Source organism: Leucoraja erinacea, chromosome 4 (genome assembly GCF_028641065.1).
Source record: "Leucoraja erinacea ecotype New England chromosome 4, Leri_hhj_1, whole genome shotgun sequence".
Taxonomy (NCBI): domain Eukaryota; kingdom Metazoa; phylum Chordata; class Chondrichthyes; order Rajiformes; family Rajidae; genus Leucoraja; species Leucoraja erinaceus.
In genome coordinates, this window is record NC_073380.1 from 107,035,545 (window position 1) to 107,050,551 (window position 15,007).

The following is a 15,007-nucleotide window of genomic DNA, read 5'->3' on the forward strand; positions in this document are numbered from 1 at the left end:
AAAAGGCAGTGGACTGACCAAATAAATAAATAGCCAGAGGGACAATATTTGAGTACAGTATACTTCCAAATAGAAACATGTTAAGTAATGAACAGGTTCAATGCTTGCAGATTGGAAATACTTTGATATATGTGCCATCTTTCACATTAGCCAATTAATTGTATATTTGGCATGTAGTTGCTGTTGTTGGAAACCGGGCAAAACAATTTGCCTAAAGTAAGTTAATTTCGTGTGAATTAGAGATACAGCGGGGAAACGGGCCCTTCGGCCCACTGAGTCCGCACCGACCCACAATCACCGGTACACTAGTTCTATCCTACACACTAGGGAAGCCAACTAATCAACAAACCTGGACGTCTTTGGAATGTGGGAGGAAACTGGAACACCTGGAGAAAACCTATGTGGTCGCTGGAAGACCATACAGGTTCTGTACAGACTGCACCCATAGTCAAGATTGAACCCAGGTCTCTGGCACTGTAAGGCTGCAATTCTATCACTGCACCACTTGCTTGGTCAAGTGTGAAAGGATTTGATGAATGCAATTTTTTTGTCAACGTATCTTGCTAGTGTTGTTAGTAAGAGAGAAGATCAAAGAGGGAAATGGGGTTGATATGGGATATTGTGGAGTTCCACAAAACTTTTGATGTCGACTGATCGTAAACAGTCATGTAGTAATAACTAGATCATTTGATTTAGTGCCAGCGGTTGAGAGGCAAATATTGACCATGATGGTGGGGGAAATTCTCCCCTTCCAAGTAGTGCCATGGGTCTTTGGTGTGCAAAGACGGATTGTAGTTTCAACATCTCAACTGAGAGGTGGCCCTTCCTTCCAATGTTGGAGAATCCCTGAAAGCCACATTGGAGCAAAATAAGGTTGGCTGGTCTTCCAATCTGGATCTGAACATATCGTACATTTGCTGTTAGACAACCACGTCAAGTGATGATTTTTATTACCTTCACAGGAAGGAACTAACTATATAGGTGAAAGCAGATTTATTAACATTTATTTTCATCAAAAATGTGACGACTTATTTCAAAGGATGACATCATAAACAAGAACATTATCAAATAAAAATTGACACATGCTCAAAGTGGGATGTTGGGATAGATAGACTCAAGCTTGGTCGTTGAAAGAAGTTTTAAGAAGAAGGGAGAAATTCTGGGAGGGAACACGTGCTGCAGGCCTTCAAGGTGCCGTAACGTGATGAAGGTCAGACATTTCAAGGCTATTATTGAAGAAGTGGGAGTCTGATGTAATGTTGAGCTGTAGACAGAACACCACAAGGATGTGCAGAGCTGAAACAAAGCTGAGAATTTTATATTTGAGACTTTTTTCTCTCTCTCTCAAGAGTTTAAAATGAGCTTGGCGAGGAACAGCCCAATTAGTTCAAACAAGCATTTGGTTTAAAAAAGAGCTGGGGAATTTTCAGAATTCCTTCAGGCTGAGTAAATCGAAAAAGATGTGGTTGAAGGGGGAGTACATGGGTGAGATACTAAATGCATATCTTGCATTCATCTTTACAAAAAAAAAGGATGACTGTTGCAGTCTCAGCAAAAGAAGACATCATTAAGATTCTACCTAGGTTAAACATTGATAAAGAGGAGATTCGAGATATGCTAGCTGCAATTGAAATGGAAAATATACCTACCTGGTCCAGATTAAATATACTTGGTCCAGATTAGAATTGATGAGGAAAATAAGGTAGAAAATTACAGAAGACTGGCCACAATTTTCTAAATTTCTACAAGTACAGAATGGTACCTGTGGATTGGAGAATTGCAAATGTTGTACTGCGGCTCAAAAAAAGTGTGCAGAGATCCATCCAGTGGCTATAAACCATTCAGTTGTGATGGGCAGCGTTCTAGAAACAGTGGCCATGGACAGAATTAGTAGTTGCTTGGTCAAGTGTGAATTGGTTCCAATAAAGGGTTTGATAGATGCAAATTTTGACAAAGTAGCTTGATAGTATTTGTTGAAGTGACAGAGAAGACTGAAGAGGCAAGTGGAGTTGAATTGGAATATTGTGGAGTTCCATACATTTGATGTATGAATGTATGATTGAATGAATGAATGAATGATTGAATGAATGAATGCATGAATGAATGAATGAATCTCTTTATGAATGAATCTCTTTATTGTCATTGCACATGGTACAACGAAATTTAAAAGTCAATAAGGTAATTGACTCTCTAGAATTTAGGAGATTGAGAGGGGATCTTATAGAAATTTACAAAATTCTTAAGGGGTTGGACAGGCTAGATGCAGGAAGATTGTTCCCGATGTTAGGGAAGTCCAGGACAAGGGGTCACAGCTTAAGGATAAGGGGGAACCCTTTAAAACCGAGATGAGAAGAACTTTTTTCACACAGAGAGTGGTGAATCTCTGGAACTCTCTGCCACAGAGGGTAGTTGAGGCCAGTTCATTGGCTATATTTAAGAGGGAGTTAGATGTGGCCCTTGTGGCTAAGGGGATCAGGGGGTATGGAGAGAAGGCAGGTACGGGATACTGAGTTGGATGATCAGCCATGATCATATTGAATGGCGGTGCAGGCTCGAAGGGCTGAATGGCCTACTCCTGCACCTAATTTCTATGTTTCTATGTAATAAAGTGATTCATATGGATAAATTGATAAGGTGATTCATATGGACTTGCCTTCAAGAATGAAGACCATGGAACAAAAAAAACTCTAGCACCGTGACCAGAACATTATAGAAATAAATTGCAGGAAACAGTAGTAATGAATGGTTGTGAAAATCAAACAAAAATCTACAGAAATAAAAATAGAAAATGCTGGAAGCACTCAGCAAGTTAGGCCGCATCTGTGGAAAGCGGAACAGTTATTCTTTCAAGTGGAAGAGTCTGATTCGGGGTGCTACATTTTATGAAATATTTGATAAGTCTGGAGGGGTTGGAGAAGAAATATATTGATATTATTCCTGTGAGGGAATTTCATAATGTGTGCAGAATGAAGCAGCAGGGATTATTTTCCTTGCAACTGTGCTCTTGGGAGAAAACAAAAAAACTCGACTGAAGATAATTGCATGGATCGACGCTCTAATCTAAACTTCCTTGAATTGAAATATCAAAGCATTCTGTGTGTCAGATTCAGATTCAGATTCATTCTGTGTGTCAGCAAGACAACGAAATGCATTTGTGTCAGCAAGACCATTGTTACTAAGATCTGTGAACTCCTGTCACTGCTCCCTCAGTGTAAGTCACTATTACTCTCAAATTTCAAACCTCAGATCAGTCAAGGCCAATGTTGTTAATCTATTCTTGATTCCACATTGCAGCATAAAGGATGTCACCCAGACTCTGTACTAAAGGATTGAAAATATTGTTTGCTGTTCTTTCAGCTCAGAGGACCAGACACAGCAGGCAAAGGATTTTCTTGCATTGCAGTCCTTCCCAAAGCACAGCCACTCACAGACTGCACTATTGTAGTTCTTCGGTAGACAAAAATGCTGGAGAATGTTAGCGGCTGAGACAGCATCTATGGAGTGAAGGAATAGGTGATGTCTTGGGTCGAGACCCTTCTTCAGAAGTTTGAAGACCCGAAACGTCACCTATTCCTTTGCTCCATATATGCTGCCTCAGCTGCTGAGTTTCTCCAGCATTTTTGTCTACCTTTGATTTTTTTCCAGCATTTGCAGTTCTTTCTTAAACATGTAGTTGCCCTTCACAACCTGTTGTACTGTTGAGCTGTTCATCAGTTGAGCTCCATTCACTCAACCATCACAGGAATATTTGCATGATTCCTTTATTCCGAGTCAGTCGTGGCTAGCTTTCATCTCACAGGATCGGCACGGTGTCGTAGTGATAGAGTTACTGCCATACAGCGCCAAAAACCGGGTTCAATCCTGACTAAGGGAGCTGTCTGTACGGAGTTTGTACGATCTCCCCGTGACCTGCGTGGGTTTTCTCTGAGATCTTCAGTTTCTACCCGCACATCAAAGACGTACTGGTTTGTAGGTTAATTGGCTTGGTATAAATGTAAAATTGTCCCTAGTGTAGGCTAGTGTTAATGTGCGGGGGTCGCTGGTCAGCCTGTGAGCTGAAGGGCCTGTTTCCGCACTATATCTCTAAATGAAACTAAAGAATTGCGGAAGATAGGATTTTGGTTAATAAGTACAGAGGAGATTTACTAGAATGTTGCCTGGGTTTCAACAACTAAGTTACAGAGATAGGTTGAATAAGTTAGGTCTTTATTCTCTGGAGCGCAGAAGGTTAAGGGGGGACTTGATAGAGGTCTTTAAAATGATGAGAGGGATAGACAGAGTTGATGTGGACAAGCTTTTCCCTTTGAGAATAGGGAAGATTCAAACAAGAGGACATGACTTCAGAAGGGACAGAAGTTTAGTGGTAACATGAGGGGGAACTTCTTTACTCAGAGTGGTAGCGGTGTGGAATGAGCTTCCAGTGGAAGTGGTGGAGGCAGGTTTGTTGGTATCATTTAAAAATAAATTGGATAGGCATATGGATGAGAAGGGAATGGAGGGTTATGGTATGAGTGCAGGCAGGTGGGACTAAGGGAAAAAAAGTTGTTCGGCACGGACTTGTAGGGCTGAGATGGCCTGTTTCCGTGCTGTAATTGTTATATGGTTATAAGAGAGATCCACTCTTCATGACTCAGAGTTGCAGGAGTACCATCATAACGGGGAAAGGTCACCACAAGGAACTTATTGAAGAATGTGTGACAGTGTAAAATAATACATTGCAAAGTGGAACACTCCAGGGTATCTACCCCACATAGTCACCAGCTGGGGCCACAAGCTAACTATTCTTGCCACCTTAATCTCTAAGGCAATACATTATTTGATGGCTCTTGGACATGATCATCAAGTGAAGACGTTACCATGATTGCAAAAAATAAAGGAATGAGGGACAACGTCAAGCGTGTGAGTGTGTGAGATTAAGAAGCAAAGATTGCTGAAAATTTGTATAAAAAAACTGAAAATTCTGGGAATGCTCAACGGATCAGGCAACACTTATGGGGAGAGGTGCACGTGTATTGTTTCAGTTCTGATGAAGTCATTCGTTTGTTACAATCATTTTTGGTCCTCATTAGATGCTGCTTAATTTGCCAAGAGTAGTCTTCTCTTATTATTTTTATTACAAATAGAAAAAAAGGCTGTTTGCAGGGTGTAGATGACATGCGCATGTACCTTTAATATAGTGACCTCACCACTACTAACCACTCCCCATATCAGAAGTATAATTGCAACCTCCCCACCCATTGATCTCTCTCTAGCTTCTGTGACAGACCACGTACAGCTAGGGCAGTAACGTTTGTGTATTATCAATAAATAGTAGTAAAGACACGGTGTGTTGATGACTCCTCTTTACATGGTAAAGGTACATGCACATGTCATCTACACAGGGGCAGAGGAACGGCAGATGATAAAGGAGAGCTGGTGGCAGAACTCAGCCAGTTAGGCAGCATCTGTGGAGTGAAATAGACAGTTGATTTGACAAGACAAGTGACAAGAGACGTTTATTGTCACATGCACCAAATTGCACAATGAAATTTGTGGTCGCCATACGAATTAAAAAAAAACAAAACATGATTTAACACAAACATCCCCACACAGTGGAATCAAAGTTTCCCACTGTGAGGGAAGGCATCAAGGTTCAGTCCTCCTCCTCTGTTGTCCTCTGTTGTTCACCCATGGTTGGGGCCTCCCGAGCCCTCCGTTGTTGCCGCTACGGGCAGCCCGATGTTCAGGCCCGCTCGCTGGGATGATGGAACTCCGACGTCGGAACGGGAGAACATTCTCAGCAGCTTGGACCTCTGAATCGGCCACTTCCTGCTGGAGACCGCGGAGCTGAGCGAAGATTCACGCTGGCGGCCCTCGGCAAAAGGATCCCAGGACTCTGCGATGTTGGTCAGCGCCGCGCGCGGCTGGGAGCTCCGCAAACCACAGTGCCCGATGTTGAAGCAGCAGGCCCAACACTCCAGAGCTTCAAACGGTGATCCGGGTAAGGTATCGCCCACTCCGCGATGTATCCAGCGCTGCGCCGCCGCCGCTGCTGAAGCTCTGGTCCAGTCCAAGGCAGGAAAGGCCGCGCCAATACCGTTGGTAGGCCGTGGGGGGGGGGGGGGGGCGAGGACGCGACACGGAGAATAGTCGCATCATCGCCATGAAGTGACTGGGAAACAGTTTCCTCCTTATCCTCCCCCCTCCCCCCACATAGAAATACTAAAAAATCCTCCAAAACTTTTAAACAGACTAAAAGTTAAAAAAGATGGGAAAACAGACAGACTGTAGGCAGAGGCTGCCATCATGCGGCACCCCTAGTTGGACGAGGGGATTGAAGGCTTTGTGGTCAAGTTTGCGGATGATATGGAAATAGGTGGATGGGCAGATAGTGTAGAGAACGCAGGGACTCTGCAGAAGGACATGGACAGGTTGGAAGTGTGGGCAGAGAAGTGGCAGATGGAATATAGTGCAGCAAAGTGTGGAGTCATGCATTTTGGTCGTAGGAATAAAAGCGTAAACTATTTTCTAAATGGGGAGAGAATTCAGAAACCAGAGGTGCACAGGTACTTGGGAGTTGCAGGATTCCCTGAAGGTTCATCTGCAAGTTGAATCAATAGTAAAGAAAGCAAACACAATGCTTACACTTATTTTGAAAGGACATGCTGAGGCTCTATAAGGTTGCATTTGGAACATTGTGAGGAATTTTAGGCACCATACCCGAGGAGGAATGTGGTCTTAAGAAGGGTTTCGGCCCAAAACGTTGCCTATTTCCTTCGCTCCATAGATGCTGCTGCACCCGCTGAGTTTCTCCAGCATTTTTGTGTACCGAGGAAGAATGTGCTGGCTCTGGAGAGGGTCCAGAGGAGGTTTACAAGAATGATCCCAGGAATTAGTAGGTTAACCTATGATGAGCGTTTGTCGGCACTGGTCCTGTACTTGCTGGAGTTTAGAAGAATGATGGGGGACCTCATAGAAACGTACAGAATAGTGAAAGACATGATAGAGTGGATGTGGAGAGGATGGTTCCAGTAGTGGGAGAGTGTAGGATTAGAGGTCATAGCCTCTTTTAGGAAGGAGATGAGGAGGAATTTCTTTAGTCAGAGGGTGGTGAATCTGGAACTCTTTGCCACAGAAGGCTGTGGAGGCCAAGTCAATGGATATGTTTAAGGCAGAGATAGATAGATTCTTGATTAGTATGGGTGTCAGAGGTAATGGGGAGAAGGTGGCAGAATGGGGTTAAGAGGAAGAGATAGATCAGCCATGATTGAATGGCGGAATAGACTTGATGGGCCGAATGGCCTAATTCTGCTCCAATCTCTTATAATCTTATGGTACACAAAAAAGCTGGAGAAACTCAGCGGGTGCAGCAGCATCTATGGAGCGAAGGAAACGTTGCCCATTTCCTTTGCTCCATAGATGCTGCTGCACCCGCTGAGTTTCTCCAGCTTTTTTGTGTACCTCCGATTTACCAGCATCTGCAGTTCCTTCGTGAACTCTTATAATATTATGATGTTTTTGGTCTGGACTGAAAGAGTAGAGGGCAGATAGTTAGTGTAAAGCGGTGAGGGAAGATGTAGCGAGCGATAGTTGGGTACAGGTGTTGGAAGGGTGGGTGGATATAGCAACAGAGGCCTTGAGATGATAATCCGGAAGTGGCGGCGCTGTGAAACGGCTGCGGCTCGCCTGCAGTCTGTCTGTTTTTACTTTTTTGTGTTGTTTTTTTTGTCTTGTTCAGTTAAACTTTTGGTTATTAGGTTGTGTTATGTGTGTGGGGGGGGCTGAAACAGGGCTTTCTGTCTCTCCCTTCGGGGGAATGCGACTTTCTTGTCGTATCCCCCTTCTCTTCCCCCGTCTGAGCTGAGGCCTAATGGCGGAGCTGGCGGCCTCCAACCTGCGACCGACCTCGAGGCTCCGGAGGTAGAACCAGCCAGGACTTACCAACACGAGGCTGGCCGTCTTCGAGCTGTGGCGGCGTTCGGGCAGCGGCATGACTCGGCGCTCCGGTGAGGGTGGACGGCGCGGGGCTGAGACACTCCTGTGTGGGTGGCCCGGCTCCCGGCTGGAAGGTGCTCCCGGGTGGGCGGCCCGGTGCGGGGCTGACACGCTCCCGTGTGGGTCGCCCGGTGCGGGGCTGGAAGGCGCTCCCGTGTGGGCGGCCCAGCTCTCGGCTGGAATGTGCTCCCTTGTGGTCGGCCCGGTGCGGGGCTGACACGCTCCCGTGAGGGCGGCCCGGTGCGGGGCTGAGACGCTCCCGGGTGGGCGGCCCGGTGCGGGGCGGAGACGGTGCTCCAGTGGCTTAGGCGGCGTTCTGGCAGCAACGACCTGAATCCGGGGCTCGGCCGCGGGCCAGTGGATGACATCATCGGGAGCTCGCGGGTCACAGGTTGATGCCTGTTTTCCGGAGCTCCCGTGGCAACAACTGCGTCCGCTGGACTGGAGGGCGGCAGCTTCGACCACCACCGGGCCGCGGAGCTTGAAACGCGGGACAGACCATCGCCCGGTGGGGTATTGCCTCAGCGCAGAGGGAGAAGTGGAGGGGAGAGACAGCAACCCCAAGACTTTTGCCTCCATCACAGTGAGGAGGTGCTTGGTGAACTCACTGTTGTGGATGTTAATTTGTGTTTATTGCGTGTTGTTTATTATTACGTGTATGGCTGCAGGCAACGACATTTCGTTCAGACCAAAAGGTCTGAATGACAAATAAAGGATTCAATTCAATTAAATTCAATTCAATTCAATAAGTAGAGAACAAAAGGTTGCAGATTCTGCCGTTGTTTATAGAATGGACAGGAGAGGTTGTGCGAATGAAAAATTATACTGGGGAAAAAAGATCCAACAGCTTTATTAAGTGTTGAACTCTCACTTCAAAATTGTGTTACTTTTTGTGCAGATCTGCAGGCCTTGCAGGCATCTCCCTGGCAACCTCCTATTATAAGCATCAGGCGTTGGTTCTTTAAGGTCTCCATGGCCCTCGAGCAGTCTTAAGCCCCTGTCCCACTTTCATGACCTAATTCGCGATCTCGGCCGAGTTTGCCCTCGACTCATACTCGCAGCATGGTCGCAACGCGGTCGTGGGCAGGTCGTGGGCAGGTCGTGATGCTAGTCTTAGGTGGTCGAAGGCAGTCGAAGGTAATAGCTCCGGTGTGGGAAAAAAAGTCAGTAGAACAAAAACGTTATTTAAACGGCAGAACGTCACCTCTATCACTCCAAGGCTTGTTCATTCATAGCTGGAAAGTTTTTTGGAGAGGAGACTTGTGTTTTAGAGATGGCACCAAAAAGGCAGCAGCGCAGAGGGAGGGCGCAACCCTAAAAAACCGGCCATGCAGGTGTTGCCCACCCAGGAGGAGGAGTGGCAGAAGGTGATGCCACAGGGGGTGATGCCACAGGAGGTGATGCCACAGGAGGTGATGCCACAGGAGGTGATGGTGCAGGAGGAGGTAGACCTGTATGAGAGACCCCTGGAGGAGGAGACCAGGCTGGTTGTACATGTCCCCACCACCACCCCATCCTTCACTGCCTCATTTGAAGGCAGCAAATCAGCCCTTTCTCATGTGTCTGACACAACATCAGAGGCAGATGCCCCATTGGTGGTGAGGGAGGGCTGGAGGAAGGTTATGCCCTACACCTTCACCAGGCAGCAGGAGGGGGACCTTGAGGAACGGTTCCAGCAGAATGCCATCCTGTACGAAAAGGACAATGAGGGGTACAGGGACAGGGACAAGAATGGCACGCTTGCCATCCACTGCCCCACGTGTGTGCTTAAAGTTCCATCTCTTGTCAAAGCCCAGCGCCACTCTCTTCCAATCATCCGGTGTACTGGGACAGTCCATCACATCATCTCCATTCACCCATTGAGACCTCTAATTGTGCATCCTCTTCACCCTTGCTCTTCCCCTTCTGCCTTTCTTAAAAGGCTGCTGAAGCAAAAGGGCTGCTGCAAACAGCAGTAAAACGTACATGGTCGAGGCCAGTCTTCAACGTAGTCGAAGGAGGTCTTCTTCATAGTTGTGGGAGGTCTTCAACATAGTCGTAGGAGGTCATAGACATGGTCGTGGAAGGTCATAGGAGATCTACACATAGCCGTGGAAGGTCATAGGTTACCTCGACCTTTTTTTTTTAGGTAGTTTAAGGTCGTCAGAGGTCACAAATTCAGTCGTGAAAGTGTGACGGGCTTTAGCATGCCTCACAACCAATGTGTTCAATGAACCTGGGGCTTTGGTAGCCCCACTAACACTGCAGGAGCTATTGTTTACAGAGCAGCACTCTGGCTGAGTTGCGGCAGCTTTCCATAATGGCAGCTGAATTTGATGCCATTCATAGTTTCTCAATTTGGCCATGTCTGTGCTATTGTTCATTGAATTTCAATTCCACAATGACTACATTCTTATTTTGCCTCTCCAGTTGTATTCTTTTATTTTCATTACTTTTATTCTAATTTCCCCCTAAAACACCACCAAATTATGTTTCCTATTTCTGTAATATCTTTCTTTCTGACCTAACCATATCACGCCTTTTAAATTGAACCTATTGTATTAATCACCCTTCCCTTAGGGATTGCTTAATGTAAGATTACTAATTAATTAATGCTATCACATTTCAAAATATTATTTTAATTAGTTATGCTTGAGATTAAATTTTTACAGATTTAAAATGGAACATGGATTATTCATGGTACAATGTGATCAAAACTCTTGTCATCATTGTTTCATAAAAAAAAGCAGTGTATGATCTGATCCTTTTCAACTGAATAAGTTTTAAACACTCCTGGTGATGTTAAGTAACCAGAAGCATGTCTAGGCAAACTCTTTTGTGAATTTAAGAATTATTCGTAATGATTCTTTGGGATAAGTGTGATAATGTATCGAAACAGACTTCTTTAAGAGAAGTGGTTTATTGCATCATGTATACACACGTTTTTTTTTCCAACAACCTCAAGGGCCTGTCCCACTTGCGTGATTTTTTTCAGCGACTTGCCGACATAGTTGCAGCAGGTTGCTGAAAATTTTCAACATGTTGAAAATCCAGCGGCGACCAGAAAAAGGCACGACTCTTTGGGCGACTACTCACGACCAGAGAGGTGGTGGCAAGTTGCCGAAAAAATCACGTAAGTGGGACAGGCCCTTTAGTCTTACATGAAACGTTCAACACTCAGGATAAAATAATTTTCTTGATGGCAGTAGTCCACCTTTCTACTTCACATCATTGTTCTGTAAAATTTCAATCACGTCACCTAACTTTAAGAGCACATTTATTGTAGTTCAGTGTTACACGTGCTATTTGAATGTTTACAGGAAAGAGTTGAAGGAGGAAAAATAGCTTATGAACTGTAGCATTGTGTTGAATTACAGTCTATTGAATGAAACCAGTTTAAAATAAATTAGCTGATCTTTAGCTTTTGAGCTATTTCTAAGGCATAGTTGTGGGCTCCAAACAATCGTGACTGGAGTTCCGTTATCCAGAAAATAAGATTCCATTGTTTTTAGAGTCATTTAGCACGGAAACAGTCCTTTGGCCTAAATTACCCACGCCGACCACAATGCCCACCTGCACTAGTCTCATCTGTCCGCGTTGGGCCCATATCCCTCTAAACCTTTCCTATCCGTATACCGGTCAAATGTCTTGTAAATCTTCTTGTACTTTGTCCATCATTCCTTTAACAGGGTGACCAAAACGGAACACAATACTCCAAATGTTGCCTCGCCAACATGTTGTACAAACATAGAAACATAGACATAGAAAATAGGTGCAGGAGTGGGCCATTCGACCCTTCGAGCCTGCACCGCAATTCGATATGATCATGGCTGATCATCTAACTCAGTATCCTGTACCTGCCTTCTCTCCATACCCCCTGATCCCTTTAGCCACAAGGGCCACATCTAACTCCCTCTTAAATATAGCCAATGAACTGGCCTCAACTACCCTCTGTGGCAGAGAATTCCACAGATTCACCACTCTCTGTGTAAAAAATGATTTTCTCATCTCGGTCCTAAAATAATTCCCTCTTATCCTTAAACTGTAACCCCTTGTTCTGGACTTTCCCAACATCGAGAATAATCTTCCTGCATCTAGCCTGTCCAACCCCTTAAGAATTTTGTAAGTTTCTATAAGATCCCCCCTCAATCTTCTAAATTCTAGTGTGTACAAGCCAAGTCTATCCAGTCTCTCTTCATATGAAAGTCCTGCCATCCCAGGAATCAGTCTGGTGAACCTTCTCTGTACTCCCTCTATGGCAAGAATGTCTTTCCTCAGATTAGGAGACCAAAACTGTACGCAATACTCCAGATGTGGTCTCACCAAGACCCTGTACAACTGCAGTAGAAACCTCCCTGCTCTTATACTCAAATCCTTTTGCTATGAATGCTAACATACCATTTGCTTTCTTCACTGCCTGCTGCACCTGCATTCCTACTTTCAATGACTGGTGTACCATGACACCCAGGTCTCGTTGCATCTCCCCCTTTCCCAATCGGCCACCATTTAGATAATAGTCTACTTTCCTGTTTTTGCCACCAAAGTGGATAACCTCATATTTATCCACATTATACTGCATCTACCATGCATTTGCCCACTCACCCAACCTATCCAAGTCACCTTGCAGCCTCCTAGCATCCTCCTCACAGCTAACACTGCCCCCCAGCTATGTGTCATCCGCAAACTTGGAGATGTTGCATTCAATTCCCTCGTCCAGATCATTAATATATATTGTAAATAGCTGGGGTCCCAGCACTGAGCCTTGCGGTATCCCACTAGTCACTGCCTGCCATTCTGAAAAGGACCCGTTTACTCCTACTCTTTGCTTCCTGTTTGCCAGCCAGTTCTCTATCCACATCAATACTGAACCCCCAATGCCGTGTGCTTTAAGTTTGTATACTAATGTCTTATGTGGGACCTTGTCGAAAGCCTTCTGGAAGTCAAACTGTAACATAATATCCCAACTCAATACCCTGACTGACGTAGGACAATGTTGTGAAAGCCGTTTCGACTATCCTATCAACTCATGATGCTTATTTCAAGGAACTATGTACCTGCACTCTTAGATCCCTCTGCTCTACAGCACTTCCCAGGGCCTTAAGCCCCTGTCCCAATTGCGTGTCCTTGGCACGCTCATTACGTGACCTCGTGCTTATGTTGAGGCGCGACAACTGTTTGGAGCGCGTGACGTCATTTGAAGATGGACACAAAATGCAGGAGTAACTCAGCGGGACCGGCAGCATCTCTGGAGAGAAGGAATGGATGATGTTTCGGGTTGAGACTCTTCTTCAGTCTGAAAGAAGGATCTTGACCAGAAACGTCACCCATTGCTTCTCTCCAGAGATGCTGCCGGTCCCGCTGAGTTACTCCAGCATTTTATCTTCCATCTATCTTCAATTTTCTTGGCCCCGCTCTGGGAGTAGAAGTGGGGGCGGATCCGGACTGCAACGGCCGTGAGCCCCAGGCCAAGTTCGGCGATCGTTTGCCTGCTTCTGCTGCTGTTGTTGGTGAGACATTACGTCGCGCCAGGGTCTTGGGCCGGTCCCACTTTGGCCGTCAGTTACGCGCGACAACGAGGTCACGTAATTTGCATGCCAAGTACACGTAAGTGGGACAGGCCCTTTACTCATTGGTTTTCTTGATAGAGAAATTTAAATCCATTTAGAAATTTCCAGAAAATAAATGTTAATTGTTCTTACTTTAAAATGTTACGCTTCTGAAATGCTGAAGGTGTTCATTTAGTCAATTTAATGTTATCTCACTAAAATAAAAATACCATTTCAAGTATGTCATTACAAAGCATGCTGACGTTTGTAAGGGCACATATTTGTAATGAGACACTTTATCACGTTGAAAGGCGATAGTGTATGCTGGAGAGAGAACAGAGTTGCAGAGAAAATACACCTATTTAATCTGTACAGTACTATATTTAAAAGGCAGTGTTTCTGCTGAGAATGGGGTAAAACAGTTGATTGAGTTTCAAGTTTGAAAGAATTTTATTTTTAAACTGGTCATGTAGTACAAGATTAACAGATTGGGAGTGGCAGATTGGTGGTTGTGAACAATACACCTTTTCCTCCTAACAAAACAGGAAGGATGTGTGGATGCCAGCTCTGCTGCTCGTGGTGTAGTGATGGTTATTTAATTCCTCACTTCATGGAAGTTCAGGTTAATATTTCACCCTTCAAAAAGAATGCTAATGAGAAAATAACACTGAGATTCACTGGCTTTTGTGAAAGGGTTTGGGTGAATATCAGCAGTTACTACCATGTGAAGTTTCTGAATTTCCGAGTTCAGTCTAGCATGACTAATTAAAATGTAACTGTGAGATTGATTAGCATTAAGAACATTCAAAGTTAGTGATTAAGATTGTTAGATGTAGCATTCACAGCGACAAGAGGAATTGTGAAACGGCTGAAGTTTACTGACGAGATTCTGAATTTAATTATTAGCAAATACTCTGTAGTTTGTGTTGGTCAATTTATGAATATGAATACCGAACAAAAAAACCAACCTGTAAGTGGGGTTTCGGCCCGAAACGTTGCCTATTTCCTTCGCTCCATGGATGCTGCCTCGCCCGCTGAGTTTCTCCAGCATTTTTGACGACCTTCGATTTTCCAGCATCTACAGTTCTTTCTTAAACAATATATCATGAGCAAGGTACACAAAAATTCTGGAAAACTCAGCGTGTGCAGCAGCATCTATGGAGCGAAGGAAATAGGTGACGTTTCGGGCCGAAACCCTTCTTCAGACTGATGGGGGGTGGGGGGGAGAAGGAAGGAAAAAGGGAGGAGGAGGAGGAGGAGGAGGAGGAGCGAGGGCAGGGGGATGGGAGGAAACAGCTCGAGGGTTAAGGAAGGGGAGGAGACTGCATGGGCTAGCAAAACTGGGAGAATTCAACGTTCATGCCATCCGGACGCAAGCAACCCAGGCGGAATATGAGGTGCTGTTCCTCCAATTTCCGGTGTTGCTCACTCTGGCAATGGAGGAGACCCAGGACAGAGAGGTCGGATTCGGAATGGGAGGGGGAGTTGAAGTGCTGAGCCACCAGGAG

General features: G+C 45.1%; 1 protein-coding gene across 1 annotated transcript in view; it reads left to right on the plus strand.

Annotated features, from left to right (window-relative positions):
- LOC129696752 (frizzled-6-like) overlaps positions 1-15,007 on the plus strand; it is a 68,692-nt gene that overhangs the window by 37,909 nt on the left and 15,776 nt on the right. The gene's annotated exons all lie outside the window — the stretch shown is intronic.